This window comes from Scyliorhinus torazame, chromosome 23 (genome assembly GCF_047496885.1).
Source record: "Scyliorhinus torazame isolate Kashiwa2021f chromosome 23, sScyTor2.1, whole genome shotgun sequence".
NCBI classification, from domain to species: Eukaryota; Metazoa; Chordata; class Chondrichthyes; order Carcharhiniformes; family Scyliorhinidae; genus Scyliorhinus; species Scyliorhinus torazame.
The window spans coordinates 66,157,868-66,176,733 of NC_092729.1; positions in this window are offsets into that span (position 1 = coordinate 66,157,868).

The window sequence follows — 18,866 nt, forward strand, 5'->3', positions numbered from 1 at the left end:
CTCCCACCAACCGCTAATTTTAAATAAAGGGGAAGAAATGGAATAAAAATGACTGATATTCTGAATGGAGGCAATTCCGGCCAGGAGGACAATTTGAAAAATAAAAGCAACAATGATGAATGTTTATTTCATATAAAGATGGCGGAATCGCCAATGCGCCACCGTTTGTCTGAGTGGGAAGCGCATTTTATTTCAATCAAAATCAACTAAACAACAGGAGAATCGACGCTGCAGAATCGAGAGGGAACCGAAAATCTGACGAGAGAGGATGTGAGTAAAAATAATAATTATTTAAAAAATAAAGATTAAAAGAGAGCTGCCTGTGCGCATGTGCGGCGGAGCCCTGACAGACGACAGACTGTGGGCCATCGCATCACTCACTCCGTCTCCCCAGCAACACGAGATGGCCGGTGACCGTCTCCCCTGTTAACAAGGCAGCCACCGGCAGTCTCCCCTGGCGACATATAATGGCCGCCGATCGAAAGCCCTGGTACCACAAGATGGCCGCCAACTGTCTCCCTGGTAAGGAAAGATGGCCAATCAGGGTGAGGCTTGCTGTTTATGGAGAGTTTGAACGGCTAATGGGAAGTAATAGATGCCATGTGGCTGGGTTTTACTCAGGACTTAATGTATTAAAGAATTGGGTTAAAGGGAAATATCATCGCCTTCTTCAATTGCTGTCTGAACTGCGTCTGTGTCAAGGCGTAAATCGCAGTATTTGTGCAACAGCTCAACAGCTGCTGCATGAAACCCAATTCCATGACATAATCATCTAAAAACCGTGCATTATTCCCAAGAAAAAACATCCGCCACCAAATAGAATATACTGTTAACATTGACCAAAACAGAACAAAATTAGCAGAGATAATGAACAGTAAAATGATGGATTTCCTTCGACTCTCCATCTCTGGGTCTCTGGGACTCTCCCCACTGCTGTGAGTCCGGAGTCTCCTGCGGGCCCTGCTGCTCAGGACAATGTGTCTGACGGTGAGAACATTGAGCAGCAGAATCAGGACGAATGGAACACACGGGGTTAGAATGTTGTGGAGGAACTCGATTGTTGTCCAGACCAGAGAGTTCTGAACACCCTCTGTGACATCACAAAACCAAGGGAGGTTCCCGAGCTGATACTTACCTGTGAACATAAAACACCAGAAAATGTTCTTCAAACAACTCAGCACAGTCACTGTTCCCAGAACCACAGTTGCCGTTTTCTCGCTGCAATATTTACTTTTAAGATTCGGGCAACAAATGGCCACAAATCGGTCAAAGGTGAAAGTGACGGTGAACCAGACAGAAAAGTCAGTTGCTGCAAACAGCAGGACTGCGTGCATATTACAGACGGAAATGGACATCAGGAAATAAAACTGTTGACTGAAAACAATAGGAATGTGTCTCAATATCAGGTCGAGAATAATGACCAGTAGATCCCCCACTGCCATAGCCACCAGGTAACAAGTCACACATTTGGACAGTCCACAGTTTTTTCTCTTCAAAATCAGAATTGTGATGAGGTTCACTGAAAGGAAGGAAATAAATAATGAAATCACGATGCCGAAGACATTATCACGTTGAGTGTGGCGGTGTTGTAAAGACAAGCACATACATATAAATACACACACTCACAGCGAGAGACATAAATGCACACTCTCACGCAGACACAGAAACATGAGTGCACACACTCACAGACACAGGGACACAAACTCGCATGCTCGAATGTTCACAATCACAAAGACACACAGGGACCCAATATGTACTCTCACAGAGACACTGAGATACACAAACTCACACACACGCACACACTCACACACACATAGACAGAGGCATAGGAACACATATACAAATGCTAAAATAATCAAAGAGACACTGGAACACAAACACACACAAACATATCGACACGCACACACCGAGACACGCACAAACACACACAATCACGCAGTCATTCATACACATATACACACACACGGACCCATCCATTTACATAGCCACATAGAAGCACAAACACACACGTCCACACACATATCTCCACTTACTCACCCACAAACAACCACCCACACAAGCAAACTAACACAGAACATACACCGACACATGCACCCACGCACAGGCATATAGACGCACACAAAGACACACACAAGCACTCAGATAGAGGCGTCCATAAACACCATAAACAGTCCCACACGTTCCAACGCACACGCAGACACACTCACACACGCACACCCACTCACACACATACACTCATCACCACACACACTATTTGCAACACCCACGCACAGACACTCCCGCATAGACACACACACACACATAACCCAGACATACTCACCCCCACATGTGCTCTGGCACACACACAACCCTACATGTACTAACAAACCCACACATTAGCACACATTATCACACATACAAACCCAGACTCACACACACATATTCACACGGACTCACACACACAGGCAGGCCCTCACATACACTCACACACACACACAGCCACACACACTCACACACACCCACTCACACAAACTCACTGGGACAAATACACACACTTGCCCTCACATACGCACACACCCAGACTTCCACCTGCACAAACACACACAGTCACACACATATCACACGTACCCAGACAGACACATTCGCGCCCACACACGCATCCAAATATACTCACACACAGAGACACACACAGCAGCACCACACATGAACTCATACACACTTGGACACATGCACACACAACCACAGATACATGCTCAAGCCTATAAAATATCACACTTATTGGTAGCCATACGCACTCATACACATACCCAAACACCTTCACACACATTTGCACAGACTCACAAACACACAAGCATGTTCACACAAATGCACAACCATACAAGCACCCATGCACACACAGACCCATGCACGCAAACCTACCAACCCACAAACATGCCCTCCCACTAACACACTCACACCCACATGCAGTCCGCCCCCCACTCACACTCCAACCCACACTCTCACATAAACCGGTAAATACACAACCTCATACAGACGCACAAAGACATAACACTATCACACACACTCCCGCACAGACGCATGCACACACACAGGCTCAAACATGCACACTGACACACACAGAGACAAAACCACATACCTTGTCACTTACAAGCAGCCGCACACATTCACACACAGTCACGCACACAGACACAGGCACAGGCATACACAGCAGCCACGCAAATAAGTATAAAAGTAGTCGGAGTCGACAAAGACGATTGAGCCCTTTGAGCCTGCTCCGCCATTCAACCAGATCATGGCTGAGCAGAAGTAAGCAATTCAACCCTTCAAGCCTGCTCTTCCATCCAATCATATCCGTATCTGGTCTCGAAATCACCACAACATCCGTTCCCCAGATCAATTTAGCTCGTTCTTAAAATCTGAAATATATCAATCTCCTTCTTGAAACCGTTTAATAGCTTAGATTCTACTGGACTATTAGTTCCACAAATTCACCGTCCTCTGCGAAAAGTATTTCCTCTGAACTGCCTCCAATGGGATCACATCCTTTCTCAAAGAAGGAGGCCATAGCTGGACTCAAAACTCCAGGTGTGGTCTCATCAACAACCTGGAGAATTGCCGGACATTTCTCTACTTTTCTATTCCAGTCCTTTTTCTTTATACATTTCCAATACCCAATTCATTTTTTTTCAATTGAGGGCAATTTGATCGGTCCAATCCACCTACCCTCCACATCGTTGTGTTGTGGGAGTGAGACCCACGCAAACACGGGGAGAATGTGCAAACACCACATGGACAGTGACCCAGGATCGAACCTGGGACCTTGGCGCCGTGCGGCAGCAATACTAACCACTGAGCCACCGTGCTGCCTTAGTCCCTTTTCAATGAACGCGCACATTCCATTTGCCTTTTTAATTACATGATGTACCTGCAAACCGACTTTCTGCGATTCATGAACAGAGACACCCAAATCCCTCTGCCCAGACGCATTTTGAATCTACCTCCCATTTAGATAGTAATTTCCCTTTCTACATTTTCGGCCAAAATAGAAAACCTCCCACTTATCTACATTAAACTCAATTCGCCGAATTTTAGCCCAATACCCTGGCCTATTTATAACTGTCTGTAAAATCTTTATCTCATCTTTACCGCCCGCTTTCAAATTTATTTCAGTATCATTCGCAGATTTTGCTATGTTAAATGTCCCTGCTCGCGGATCGTTTCTATCGATTGTAAACAGTTGAGGTCCGTGGACTGAACCCCACGGCACGCCATGGCCACCCACATAATGACCCATTTATCCTGACGCTCCGCTTTCTGTCAGTCAGTCAATCCTCAATGCAATCTAATGCTGTACCCACAATCACCTGCGATCCCACCTTATTAATCAATCGTTCATGCAGAGCCTTGTCAAACACCTTCTGGAAGCCCAGATATACAACGTCAGCAAGTTCTCCATTATTCACCGTTGTGTGTGACATCCTCCAAGAACTCAAGCAAGTTTGTCAAGCATGACTTACCCTCCAAAAAACCATGCTGGCAATGGCGGATTGAGCTTTGCCTTTCGGAATTTTCGCTCATGTCCTCCTTAACCATTGATTCCAACAACTTACCTAGCACAGTGGTCAATCTAATCGGTCTATAGTTTCCTACTTTTTGCCTCTCTCCTTTTGTAATTGGGGCATCACCTTATCGTGTTCCAATCCACATGGACCCGTCCAGAACGCAGGGAAAGCTGAAATACCAGAAACAATGAGTCCACTATCGCCTCTGCCAAATCCCTGAACACCCTATGGTGCAGGCCATCTTTTCCCAGCGACTTGTCTGACTTTAATCCTATCAGTGTATTTAAACGGTCTCCTGAGTGATGGTCATTGCACAAAATTCCTCTGCTTAAACTGCAGTTAGATGTAATGTTTTAAATTTTCTTCTACCATGAAGGCAGCTGCAAAATATTGGTTCAGTGACTCCAACATCTCTGTGTTCCCCATTATTAACTTACCAGTTTCGTTCTCTAAAGGGCCAGCATTTATTTTACCTGTACTCTTGCTATAATAAACTTATTGAAGATTTTGGCATGAGTGTTCTTGTTTCAACTATTTTCCTTTCATAGTTTAGCTTAGCTCTTTAAGTTCTCCCAATGCTCCAGCTTGCCACCAGCGTTTGAGGTATAGTATGCCCCAGTATTTGCCCTTATGCCTTCCTTGACGTTCCTTTTAAGCCATGGCACCTTTTTCACCCTTTTTATAATTCCTCTCTCTCTCTGAAATGTACTTTATTTGAGAGGTGTTTAATATCTCCCTGAAAATCCGCCATTGTTCCTCAACTTTCCTATCTCAGTTATCTGATCCCTGACTATTTAGTTCCACTGTTTACTCAGGTCTGTATAATTACCTCTGCCTAACTCCAAAACTCTACAATGGAAATCTGTCTTCTCTCACGCAACATGAATTTGAATTTCTAGCATGTTGTGATCACTCCATCCAAGACCATAACGGCAAGACTATTTATCAACCCTTCTTCGCTAAATTATACTAAATACAAAGTAGCCTGGTCGCTGTTAGGCTCCATAACGTACTGCTCGAAGAAACAACCAATGATATACTCTATAAAATCTGCCTCGAGGCCACCCTTGTCAATTTTATTAATATGTGAATATGCATATTAAAGTGAATATGCATATTAAAATCACCGCTTCAACCTTCTCACAAGCCATCATTAATTCTACGTTTATACTATACCCCACATTGGGCCCATTCCAGGAGCATATTAATTACTACTAACAAAGATTTTTTCGCCTCTTTGGATGTATTTCCACCCAGATGGATACAACATTTTGGCCCTCAGTGCCAGTACCATTTCTTACTACAGACTTCATGTAATCTGTAACCAATAAAGCAATTCCACCTCCTGTTGTATGAGGTCTGTCCTATCGGAAATCTGAGTACCCTCGGATATTCAACTTCCATTCCTGACCTCCTGCGACCTTGTTACAGGAATCCCCACGAAATCATACCCAATTGCTTCTATTATTACTGTCAGTTCATTGACCTTATTTTGAATACTGCATGTTTAGGTGCAAGTTCTTCAAAAAATATGTCCTACTGATTTGTGTTTTCCTTACAGGATTTTCTTGTGCAGTCCGCTTTTCATACATCCGGATCTCCTCTGTTAATCTCTGATAACATTCAGCCTCATCCCCAACTATCAGTCCCACAGTCACCTTAGATTTTATTTCTTCTCTCCATTGTCTTTAGACTGACCCTGCCAATTCATCCAATTAACCTCTACATTGTCGTCACCTGCTCACCTGCTGCGTTCGTTCATGTTAACCAGAATATGTCGTGTAGCATTAGACATTCCCACCTCATACACACGCATTTCTTAAATTACAATCATTGTGATAACTCTATTTATCCTTTCCACGGGAACACCAGTCCCAGATCTGTTCAATTGGAGACCATCACAATGGTACAGATATATCCTGCCCCAATTCCGATAACACTCCCCTACTCACACCCCCACTCACACTCTGTCTCAAACGCTCACCACCACAACCACACACGGACTCACAAACACACCACCACACACAACACGCACACACGCACTAACAGTCACACACACATATACACCCCCACTCACTCACATCAATGTGCACGCACACAATCCCAGACACACACGGAAACACACCCACACACACTCACAAATGTTCTTACATAAACTCTGTCTCTCGAACGAACACACACTCACCCACATCCATACACTCACACAGACCAACGAAAGCTCCCGTGCTAAAACGCACACACCATCTTTCATACGTGCAGTCACACACAAACACGCACAAACATTCACACACACACAATCTCTCTCACAACCATGCACCCACACATATGCGGACACGCACACACAAACACATACTCACATTCACATTCCACAGATACTCGCACATACATGGATACACACACACATACGGGCACACACAGTCATACGCACACACGCAAACTCTCACTCACACCAAAACACGCACATCATAACACTCTCATGCCCACACACACGTACAACACATCCACTCAGACACACACACATACTGAAGATTTTGTATCTTACGACTGTTTTTGCTCCGTTTCAGTGTGTTGAGGCGTTGCGCCTTGTGACAGCTTTTGATCTGTAACTGTCAAATTGTTAATAAACGAAAATATTACACACAAACACTCAGATACACACATGCACACACTCTCCCTTCCACACATAAAATCTCATACCAGACTCACGCACACACAGAACTCACCCGCACACTCCCACACCAGCATACATACTCCCATACACATCCACGCTTTTACACATATACACTCACACAGGCATACACATCCTCACACCCACGTGCACTGTCTCTCTCACACTCCCACGGAGCCCCATACATACCCACAGTCACAGACAGACACCACACACAACATGCACACACAGGCTCGCTCTCTCCCTCACGCACACAGACGCAACCACACACACGTTCAAAACCAAACACACTCACATCAGCAAACAATCATAAATACACACCCAAATACTCGCACACGACCACACACAGGCATCAACACAGAAACACCCACAGACTGTTACACACATACACTCAGGCAAGCAGATACACCCAGAAAAACGCGCACACGCACGCCCCACACACATCCCCGTCACACACACACTCACATGTACCCTAAAACCCACTCACAGCCGCCCACAAACACACACGGACTCAACCTACGCCCATATACATTCACACTCTCACACACCCTACACACTCGCCGACATGCAGATCCACGCACAGACCAATCCGCGCACACATACTCACAAACACATTAAAGGCACACACACTCTCTCAAACAGACACACGGCCACCAATCACATACACTCACACACACACATATTCACACAAAACGACACACACACAGACACTCTCTCGTGCAGTCAAACGCACACAACACACATTAACATGCATACCCTCTCACACGCTATCTCTCACACACGTACGCACATACTCACACATATGCGGCCCCATATACGCACACGTACACATATCCAAACACATACCCCACACACTCACATAGCTAGATCACCCACACGTACTCAAATGCACTCACACACGCACTGACACATGCTCTCATACATACCCACACACACATACTCACACACACACAAACTCACACCAACACACACACGCACAGACATACTAATCCACACACCCACGCAGCAACACACCCCCACACATACACTCAACTGCACACAGACACACCTATAAACACACACATACACAGTAAAAACAGAAAGGAATGCACACATGCGCCCATACATGCACACACACTCGAAAGCCGTGACAAACCCAATCAGACATGCCCACAGACACACGCAGCAAAACAGACAGACGCACACGCATAAACCTGACACATACATGCTGTCTCACACGTACACACCGCCACACACAGCCCCATACACAGTCCCATGCACGCACACAAACAAGTACCACACATACCCACAACCCCACCCACGCACAGACCCATACAAACACACACTCACGCTCACACACGCACATACTCCCCCACACCACTGCCTGAAGCATACACACACACAATGCACATACAAATTGATACACGACCACACTTTCACCCAAATACACACACACACTTGCCAAAGCACTCTTACACATAGGCACACAAACCATGAATACTCACGCACACACACTTGCACCACACATACTCACACACGCGCACACCCAAACACGCACTCCCACACACGCACTCACCTACACCCCCAGATACAGACAAACTCACGCTGACAGGCGCACCCATATATAGGCTCCCACTAACCCACACAAACACTCTCAAAACACACATCCACACACAATCACATCCACACACCGATAGGCACACTCACCAACATACATACGCAGCAACACACTATCACATATACTCAAACACACACAGGCACACATACAAACATATACTCACACAAATTCCCACGCATCTACATGCACACCAACAGACCCACTCAGACATATACCCATGCATAGACATCCCCACAAACCCAGGCACAAACTCCCACACAGGCGCACTCCAGCACATACAAGCACACACACCAAACACACACAGATATACTCACAGTCACACACTCCACACACAAACGCTCGCTCTAACACACATGCACCCACACAACTACACGTAGACGCACACATACATTTTATGTGTAATGAGGCAGACTTGATCAGGGAACTTAAGTTGAATGAACACTCAGGGGGTAGTGAGCACTAGATGATAGAATTGACCTGCAGTTTCATAGTCAGAAGCTGGACGCTGATATAACGGTAATACAATCGATCGAAGCTGACTACAAATATATGAGGGAGGAGCCAGCTTTGATTGGAAGGGGAGCCTATCACGGAAGGCAGCGGCGCCTTAATGGTAGTGGTTTCGGTTTTTGGGGGGACCGGCAGACATAGGACAGAAATTCACCCTGAGGAGGAGGAAACATGCGAAGGGAAGGCGAGGCATCTGTGGCTGCGAGGGACGTCAAGGCCAGCATAAAATCAAAAGTAAAAACATGCAAGGTGGCGATGATTAGTGGGAAGGCAGAGGATTGGTCAGCCGTTAAATGCGAGCAGAAGACAACTTAGAAATCAATCAGGGGGAGAAGATGAAATAGGAGTGCAGGCTAGCTAGTAATTTAAAAGAACATAGCAAAAGCGTTTTGTTTCAACACTAAAAAGGTAAGTCAGAGGCAATAATTTGATTGGAACACTGAAAAATGAGGCTGGGGAACTAATAATAGGAAACGAAGAAATGGCAGGGAACTGAATCGTTAGTTTGCATCAGTGTTCACGGTGAAGACATCAGTGGGAAACCAGAGCTTCAGGAGAATGAACGCACAGTGGTGACTGCAGCCGTCTTCAATAAGGAGAAGGTTCTGGACAAACTGAAGGGTTTTAATGTGAATAAGATAACCTGGTCCCGATGGACTACACCCCAGGGCTCTGAAAGAGATAGCTGAGGAGATTGTTGAGGCATTGCTGGTAATCTTTCTGGAATCCCTCGAGACAGGGATGTTCCCAGAGGACTGGAACGTGGCTAATGCAACACAAGTGTTTCGGAAGATGGAAGAGGAAAATTGTATGCTGGTTAGCCAGACTGAGGTCATTGGTAAGATTTTAGAGTCCATTATTAAAGGTGTGATTGTGGTACACTTGGAAGTGCATGGTAAAATAGGACTGAGTCAGGACGACTCAAGCAGCAGTCATGTCTGACAAATCTGTTAGACTTCTTTGAGGAAGTAACAAGGAAGTCAGACAAAGGAGAACCAGTGGGCGTGATTTATTTAGATTTCTTGAAGTCCTTTTACAAGGTGTCGCACAGGAGACTGTTAAATAAGTTAAGATCCATGGTGTTAAGGGTAAGATCCGGGCATGGATAGATGATTGGCTGACTGGCAGATGGCAAAGTGGGGATAAAGGGGTATTCTTCAGGGTGGCAGCCGGTAACTAGTGGTGTGCCTCAGTGGTCGGTGCTGGGACAGCAACTGTTCACAATATATATTAACGATCTGGAAGAAGCAACACAGGACACGTTTGCGAGGGTTGCAGATGACACAACGATATGCAGAGGGATGCATAGTATTGAGGAAGCATGGAGGATGGAGAAGGACTTCGACAGGCTAGCAGAGAGTGCAAAGAAGTGGCAGAGGGAATACAATGTCGACAAGTGTGAGGTTGTGTACATTGGGAGGAAGAATGGAGGCATAAAATATTGTCGAACTCGGAAAAGGCTTTGGAAATCAGAATCAGAAATTGACTTAGGAGTCCGAGTTTAAGATGCTCCGAAGGCTAACGTGCAGGTACAGGAGGCAGTTAGGAGGGAAATGCAACGCTAATATTCATGTCTAGAGGGAGAAAATGTAAGAGCAGTGGTATCCTTCTGAGGCTGTTTGAGGCTCCGGTAGGTCCAATTGGAACATTGCCAGCAGGTTTGGGACTCGTATTTAAGGAATGGTGTGTTGGTCTTGGGAGGCGTCCAGAGGAGGTTCACAAGAATAATTTCTGGCATGAAGAGCTTGTCGTATGTGGAGCAGTTGAAGCATCTGGGTCTGTACCCGTTGCAGTTTAGAAGGATGAAATCTTATCGAAAATTATAGAATACTGAGAGGCCCAAATAAGGTGGACATGGAGAGGATGTTTTCACCAGTGGGAAAAAGTAGAACCCGAGGGCGCAGCCTCAGACTGAAGGGACGATCCTTTAAAATTGAGATGAGCAGGAATGTATTCAGCCAGAGGGTTTAAACTAGATCAGCAGGGGATTGGGAACCTGAATTGTAGCTCCAGTATACAGGAGGTTGAGAGTAGTGAGGTCACGAGTAAGGTTTCAAAGTTGCAGGTGTGTATCGGCAGGCAGGAAGGTGGTTTAAAGTGTGTCTACTTCAATGCCAGGAGCATCCGGAATAAGGTGGGTGAATTTGCGGCATGGGTTGGTACCTGGGACTTCGATGCTGTGGTCATCTCGGAGACATGGATAGAGCAGGGAAAGAAATGGTTATGGCAGGTGCCGGGGTTTAGATCTTTCAGTAAGCTCAGGGAGGTGGTAAAAGAAGGGGAGAGTGGCATTGATAGTAAAGCACAGTATTACGGTGGCAGAAAGAACGTTTGATGAGGACTCGTCTACTGAGGTGGTATGGGCTGAGCTTAGAAACAGGAAAGGTGAGGTAAGCCTGTTAGGGGTTTTCTATAAGCCTCCGAAAGGTTCCAGAGGTGTAGAGGAAAGGATTGCAACGATGATTCTGGATAGGAGCGAAAGAAACAGGGTAGTTGTTAAGGGGGACTTTAACTTTCCAAATATTGAATGGGAACGCTGCAGTTCGAGTACTTTAGATGGGTCCGTTTTTATCCAATGTGTGCAGGAGGGCTTCCTACCGCAGTATGTAGATAGGCCAACGATAGGCGAGGCCATATTGGATTTGGTACTGGGTAATGAACCAGGACAGGTGTTACATTTGGAGATAGGTGAGCCCTTTGGTGATAGTGACCACAATTCGATTACATTTACTTTAGTGATTGAAAGGGGTAGGTATATACCGCAGTGCAAGAGTTATATCTGGGGGAAAGGCAATTATGATGCGATGAGGCAAGACTTAGGATGCATCGGATGGAGAGGAAAACTGCAGGGGATCGGCACAATGGAAATGTGGAGATTGTTCAAGGAACAGCTACTGCGTGTCCTTGATAAGTATGTACCTGTCAGGCAGGGAAGAAGTGGTCGAGTGAGGGAACCGTGGTTTGATAAAGCAGTTGAAATACTTGTCAAGAGGACGAAGGAGGCTTTTGTAACGATGAGACGTGAAGGTTCAGTAAGGGCTCTCGAGAGTTACAAGTTAGCTAGGAAGGACCTAAAGAGAGAGCTAAGAAGAGCCAGGAGGGAACATGAGAAGTCTTTGGCAAGTCGATCAAGGATAATCCTAAAGATTTCTATAGATATGTCAAGAATAAAAGAATGACTAGGATATGAGTAGGGCCAGTCAAGGACAGTAGTGGGAAGTTGTGCGTGGAGACCGAGGGGATAGGAGAGGTGATAAATGGATATTTGTCGTTAGTATTCACACAGGAAAAGGACAATGTTGTCGAGGAGAATACTGAGATACAGGCTACTAGACTAGAAGGGCATGAGGTTCATAAGGAAGAGGTGTTAGCAATTCTGGAAAGTGTGAAAATAGGTAAGTCCCCAGGGCCGTATGTGATTTATCCTAGGATTCTCTGGGAAGCTAGAGAACAGATTGGTGAGCCTTTGGCTTTGATCTATAAGACATTTTTTTCATCTCGATTGGGAACCTTAGTGAAGGGTTTCCTGGGGCACTATCTAGTACGCACCCACACAGACTGCGGTCAATCAGTTGCAGGTAGAAACAGGAGAGGGGTGGGCTGTCAGAGGGCGGCCCGTCCCAGGGACGAGTTGCCGTCCAGAGAGGCTTTTGGCTTCCTGAACAGATGGTTCCATCAATTGTGGAGATGGAGTCGCAGAGCCAGGGACTACATGAGGGGTTGTCAGTGAGCATCCAGCACCTGGATGTGCAGCTCAAGGTGCAGACACAGAGTCAGGGACTACATGAGGGGTTGTCAGCGAGCACCCAGCACCGGCAGGTGAAGTTGAAGCAGGCCATCTGCGCGCATGAGCAGGTGGTAGCACCGACCATGGTTGCATTCCAGGCCAACACTGCACGGGTGGCTTCCGCGGTTGGAGTCCTTGGGGGCGATAGTTTTAACAGTGGATCAGGATGTACAGGCCTGGTGCATTCTGTACAGGCGCTGGCTGAGGCCCAGGACAGGGGTTCTGCCTCACAGTCAACCATGTCCTTGAGCCATTTGGACATTGCAGCGGGTCTCTTGATGCGTGGCCCGGTCACAGCGGCCCATGGCATGTACCGGCTAAACGAAGAGGGGAATATTGAATAGGAGCTCCATAAGGTGTACCGGCATCGTTAAGGATATTTAGCAACTGCTGCACCAGTTTCATGCCAGGCACAGGAAACATTGCCACCCACGGCCCACCTGAATCCAAGGAAATAGCTTGGTTAAGCGTGGAGGAGTTAATGTTTTCATTTTCAGGCCCATTCCTGGGAATAATGTTCCTTATCCTAGTGAACCAGGTCCAACGGGCTATAGGATATTCTGGGGATGTGGAACTCAATCCTACCAGGCACCATAGACACTTTACGTTGAACATTTGCTAACCACGGTCTGCGCGGTATTGTTGCTTACTGCATTAACTGGGGAGGAATGTCAGCAGTTTGTCAAAGCAAACGGCATCCGCCACATTGCAACAGCCCCGGGACACCAGACCTCGGGCGGAGTGGCAGAGAGCAGTTCAGACGTTCAGTCAACAGTGAAGAAATAACCAGTCAGACCATTACACCTTACGTTTCCTCACTTATTTCTCTCGTATATCACTACCCCCGCCTCCCCCCAACCCCCCCCCCCCCCCACACACACACACACACACCCACACACACCGCCCGCGTCTTTCAGTTCCCACCACTGGAGTTACGCCGACTGAGTTATGAACTGTTCATCTTTCCCAGACTCGATTAGACCTCGTTTTCCCCGATTTCATGGGCAAACCGCAGGTACAGCAGACCTCGTAAAAGAAGCAGCCGGACTCGGTAAAAGGAGACAGGTCATTTAAAGGTGGCGATCGGGTCTTTGTAAGACACTTTGCTTCAGTCCCGCTTTGGTTACCCAGCAGTATTCTGGTGAAGTCTGGCCTGTGTTTGGGGAAGGATGTCTGTCGTTTCACCAGTATTGATTCTACAGTTGTTCGACTGTCATTCTTGGTGGACTTGCAAGTGAAACCATCGAGGAAGTATTTTATTTTAAATTAAATTTAGAGTACCCAATTCATTTTTTTCCAATTAAGGGGCAATTTAGCGTGGCGAAGCCACCTAACCTGCCGATCTTTTGGTTGAGGGTGTGAAACCGACGCAGCCACGGGGCGAATGTGCAACATTTACACGGGCAGTGACCCAGGACCGGGATTCGAACCCGGATCATCAGCGCCGCAGTCCCAGTGTGAACTACTGCGCCACGTGCAGCCAAGCGAGGAAGTATTTGACCACATAAGGAGCGAAGAGGCCACATACCCAGTGGCTGAACAGTGAGAACCAGTGACCACGCGCTCGGACTGGAACGAAGGGAACCTGGGAGTTTTGTGGAGGATCCACCCATGACATCTGAGGGAGGTGGGCTGGGGTGGGGAGGGGGGGGGGAGATGTCGCCGAAGTCGCGGTCGAATCCTCGAGGCACCCTCGTATTGCTAAAAGCCGCACTATCTATCTCACTGTTGGAGGAGCCGGTAGATCAGTGCGGAACGAGATTGAGTGAGCGTTAGTATGTAGCCAGCACTGAAAGAGCTGTGCTCATGCCGATTTGTAACAGGAATTCCGTGACTAAAATTCCACTGGAATATTCGAGTCTGGATTTGACAAAGACACAGATGCTGGTATATTCTGCAGCTTCGATGAGGCAGAGCTGGCAATGGCAAGCGGGCAGGATTGGGAATGGAGAGAACGTCGGTGTATAAATCATTGCAGTGTTAAACGGAGTGTGGAAATTGTGAAGAACCTCTGATATCAACCAGACAGCGGAGTGCATTAGATAGGGCATGATATCAATGACTGGAACTGAAGAATATAGATTCAATCTTTCCAATATTTAAATCCTTAAAGCAATAATACACATAGCGCACTTTATACGACAAATAAAGGGACAGGGAGACTTACCGGGGACACCAATAATCGCCAGGATGGGATAATAAACCATTTGAATAACCTTAAGTGCGCGTAAGAGCCGAAATGGTAAATAATTGTAAGGAAAATGGTAAAGACCCCGTAATAAACTGCTGTCCATTGTTGAAACGTTCCAGTCGACTGTTCTCAGATTCTGTTCCACTGTTGTAACGTTCCAATCTGTGGTTCACAGATTATGATCCTTTTCTCTCTGTCTTTGTGGGAGCCGCTGACCTCTGTTAGTGTTGGAGTCTGTGCTCCCACTGACAGTATGGGATAACACATTGAAAGGAAACCTTTATCAGTAAATTAGCGGAAAACTGCAGTGATCCAATTAGGTTCCATGGAGACTGACATTAATTACAGTCACTGAACAAACAGGTTCAGTTAACCCCTTTTCAAACCGACACATTTTATATAACAATGAAGTTAAAGATTAACTGGGTCGAGATTGGCTGGATGAGAGTGCCTGAGGGATGGATTGTTGGAAATTGTGCAAACTCTGACCATAATATTCCAGGTGACTGGAGGATTATTATTGGCACGTCCTGCTTATACAAGGAGATGGAGAAAAACGCTGGAGTGACAGAGCAGTCAGTACAATTTTAGTCATGCGGACATTTATGGAGGTCACAATGTGAATATTGTTTCTTAGAGAGGAAATCGTGTTATCAGTGGTCTGAAACTGGGCTATCTTTGTAAAAATGCACATATCGTGTTCATGATGTAGTTATGTTTTACAATATTTGGAGGATTGATAAGGGAACTGATCTTTCTTTGTCTATTGCGGTATCCTGATAGACGGGTGGTCACCAGATGGATCAACGAATGAACTTTTATTTTTAGTAAACACCATAGACAGTAAATGAGATTAAATCTACCAAAACACAAGCCTTCAATTTCATAACTCTCTGGGAGCAGAAGTTCTTGCTCATTTCAGTCCTGAATGGCTTACCCCTTATTCTTAGAATGTGACCCCAAGTTCTGGACGTCCCCAACATCAGGAGCATTCTTTCCGCATCAAGCCTGTCTGGTCTCATCAGGATTTTATATGTTTCTATGAGATCCTCTCTCGTTCTTCTAAAATACAGTGCGTACAAGCCCCATTGATCCTGTCCTTCTTCATATGGCAGCCCTGCCATTGCGGGAATTTGCCTCGTCAACCTTTCTGGGCACCCTCAAAAGCAAGAATGTCCTTCCTCAAACTAGGAGACCAAAACTACACACAATACTGAAGATGTGGCCTCAATAAGGCCCTGCATAACTATGCAATATGTGAGTAAGTTCAGGTCAATCTGAGTTGCAAAGTGGCTGATGATTGCTGTTACATAATGGACTTGAACGTTTGGACGTCTCTATTAGCAAGTCCATGTGATGCACGCTGGTATGAGAGCTGTTAAGACATGTTGGATGCCATTGGTCCTCATAACTGATTTGAAATATTCACGTGTAAAACCAGTCCCGTTATTTGAGACTAGCAATGGCGGTGTCAGACTTATATTGAAATGTATATTCGGATGCTCCTTCGATTGGAACCTAGCGTGGGACGTTAACTGAAGCATTGGGGGAATGACGTTTTCCTACCTAAATAATTCCAAACAGATGTTTGTGGAACGTAGCAGCTATGTCATGTCGTCCTGGGAAGTATTGTTGGAACTTCTCCACTCCGAATAGCACGGCCAGTCCCTAGACGGTGGCTTGTTCAGCACTGGTCAAAGTCCTCGAGGAATCTGTAAAAGGGCATTCTGCACCATCTTCCACCTCCTGGGCCAAAACAGCGCCTAGTCCATGAAAGGGAAAGGTCACAAGTAATGATTATCTGTTTTGATTGGTCAAACTGAAACAAAAGACTGGATGACTTCCCAGATCATTTAGCCTGTTCAAAACCTTCTTTCTGATTCTATTTCCAAGACCACCTCCGGTCCTTCTTGAGTACTCCGTGTAAGGGTTTCGAAAATGTGGACAGGCTCGGAAGAAATCAGATGTACTAGTTCACCGTTATTCAAAATAACTTAAATTCTTCTGTTTTATTGGCGGCAGGTCCATCCTTACTCACTTTGATCTTCTCATACAATGGAGTCAACACTTTAGTGTTATCCGTGGATCCCAAGGACATCACTTCCTGAGATTGGAATGTACCATTTTTACTTTTCAATTGCTCTAGCCTTCTTGAACCACTTTAAGACATCTTCAGGCTTTGCTGGGTACACCTCAACAGGTGCTCCTGCCATTAGTCGACCGTCTAGATAGACACGCACCCTGCGAAAGTCCTGAAGCAAACTTTCCATCGAGCGCTGAAATATCATACATGAAGATGAGACTGCTTCGGGGGCCTTTGAAGACCACGGAGTGGCCTGGGACAGGGTCGTATAAGATTTTGGCATCCGGCTAACCTGGCCGGATAGCGTGCTCGGCTGGCACTGCCAGGGTGCCAGGAGCAGTAAGAGGATGCGAGACTGTCAGTGACATGGTGCCGCGTGCTAGGTTGGCGCTGCCAGTGTTGGTGTCTGGGGAAGCCTTTCAGGTAGAGGGGGACGAGAAAGAATGTCCAGGTGCCTCCACATCATTGTGGGGTTGAGGAGGTTCAGACCAAAAAGCAGAGGGATTGAAAGAGGAGGGGAGGTTCGGGGTAGGCGGTTAGAATGGCGCCCCGATGTGCTTAAAGCCTTGCAAAAATCGCTCTGCGTGCAGCCTTGGCGAGTAGAATCTACCTGAGGATAAGAAAAATGGCAAAGTGCATTTGTACATCTGGGTATTTCTCGGCAGCTGCAGCGTCGCTAAACTAGCCATTCAGCAGACACGCCCGTTGGCGTTTATAGTAACACATTTCCTGGACGTTGCACCTAACTTTATTTGTTGGCCTGCATGTATCATATGAAGCTTGAGGTAAGTTACGCCTCCTGCCATTTTTGCCTATAAATCAGAAATCATAGAATAGTAATCGTTGGATCCCTACAGTACATGTGGAGCTGTTCGGACCATTGAGTCGGAAGCAACCTTCCAAAAGAGCATCGCACAGAGGTCCACGCCCCCAAACTCTGCCTGTAACCCCACCTAATCCTTTGGACAAGAGGCAATTTATCCGAACCAGACGACCTAATCTGCACACCTTTGAATGGGGAAGCCGGAGCACCGTCAGCGAATGTGCAAATTCAATACAGACACTCACCCAAAGTCGTAGGCGGAATAGAGCCCGTAGCCCTGGAAATGGGAGGCAGCATTGCTACCCGCTGTGCCACCGTGCTGCCCTAATTCTTCAATTCTTCGTTTTCGGTATTGGTCTAATCTGGCTGCCTGATTAACTGTTTGTTTGTCGACTCCATGTATTCTGAGGGCTCCATCTGCCACCGGCATGAATGGAACCACCCAATTTGAAAACTGAACAAGATAAATGGGACCTACGTTTCTCTTGGCTTAAACTGAGCATCAACATTTTCGCTTAAGGCATAGGTTATGGCTGTAAAACTTGGATGTGACCTCCTGGCGCACATAAATCTTTGCTTAAGGCCGTGTATCCTGCCTACTTCATTTTAGAAAACAATGTCATATTCTTATTCCGTCATTCAGGAGGCCTTCACTAATTATAAGTA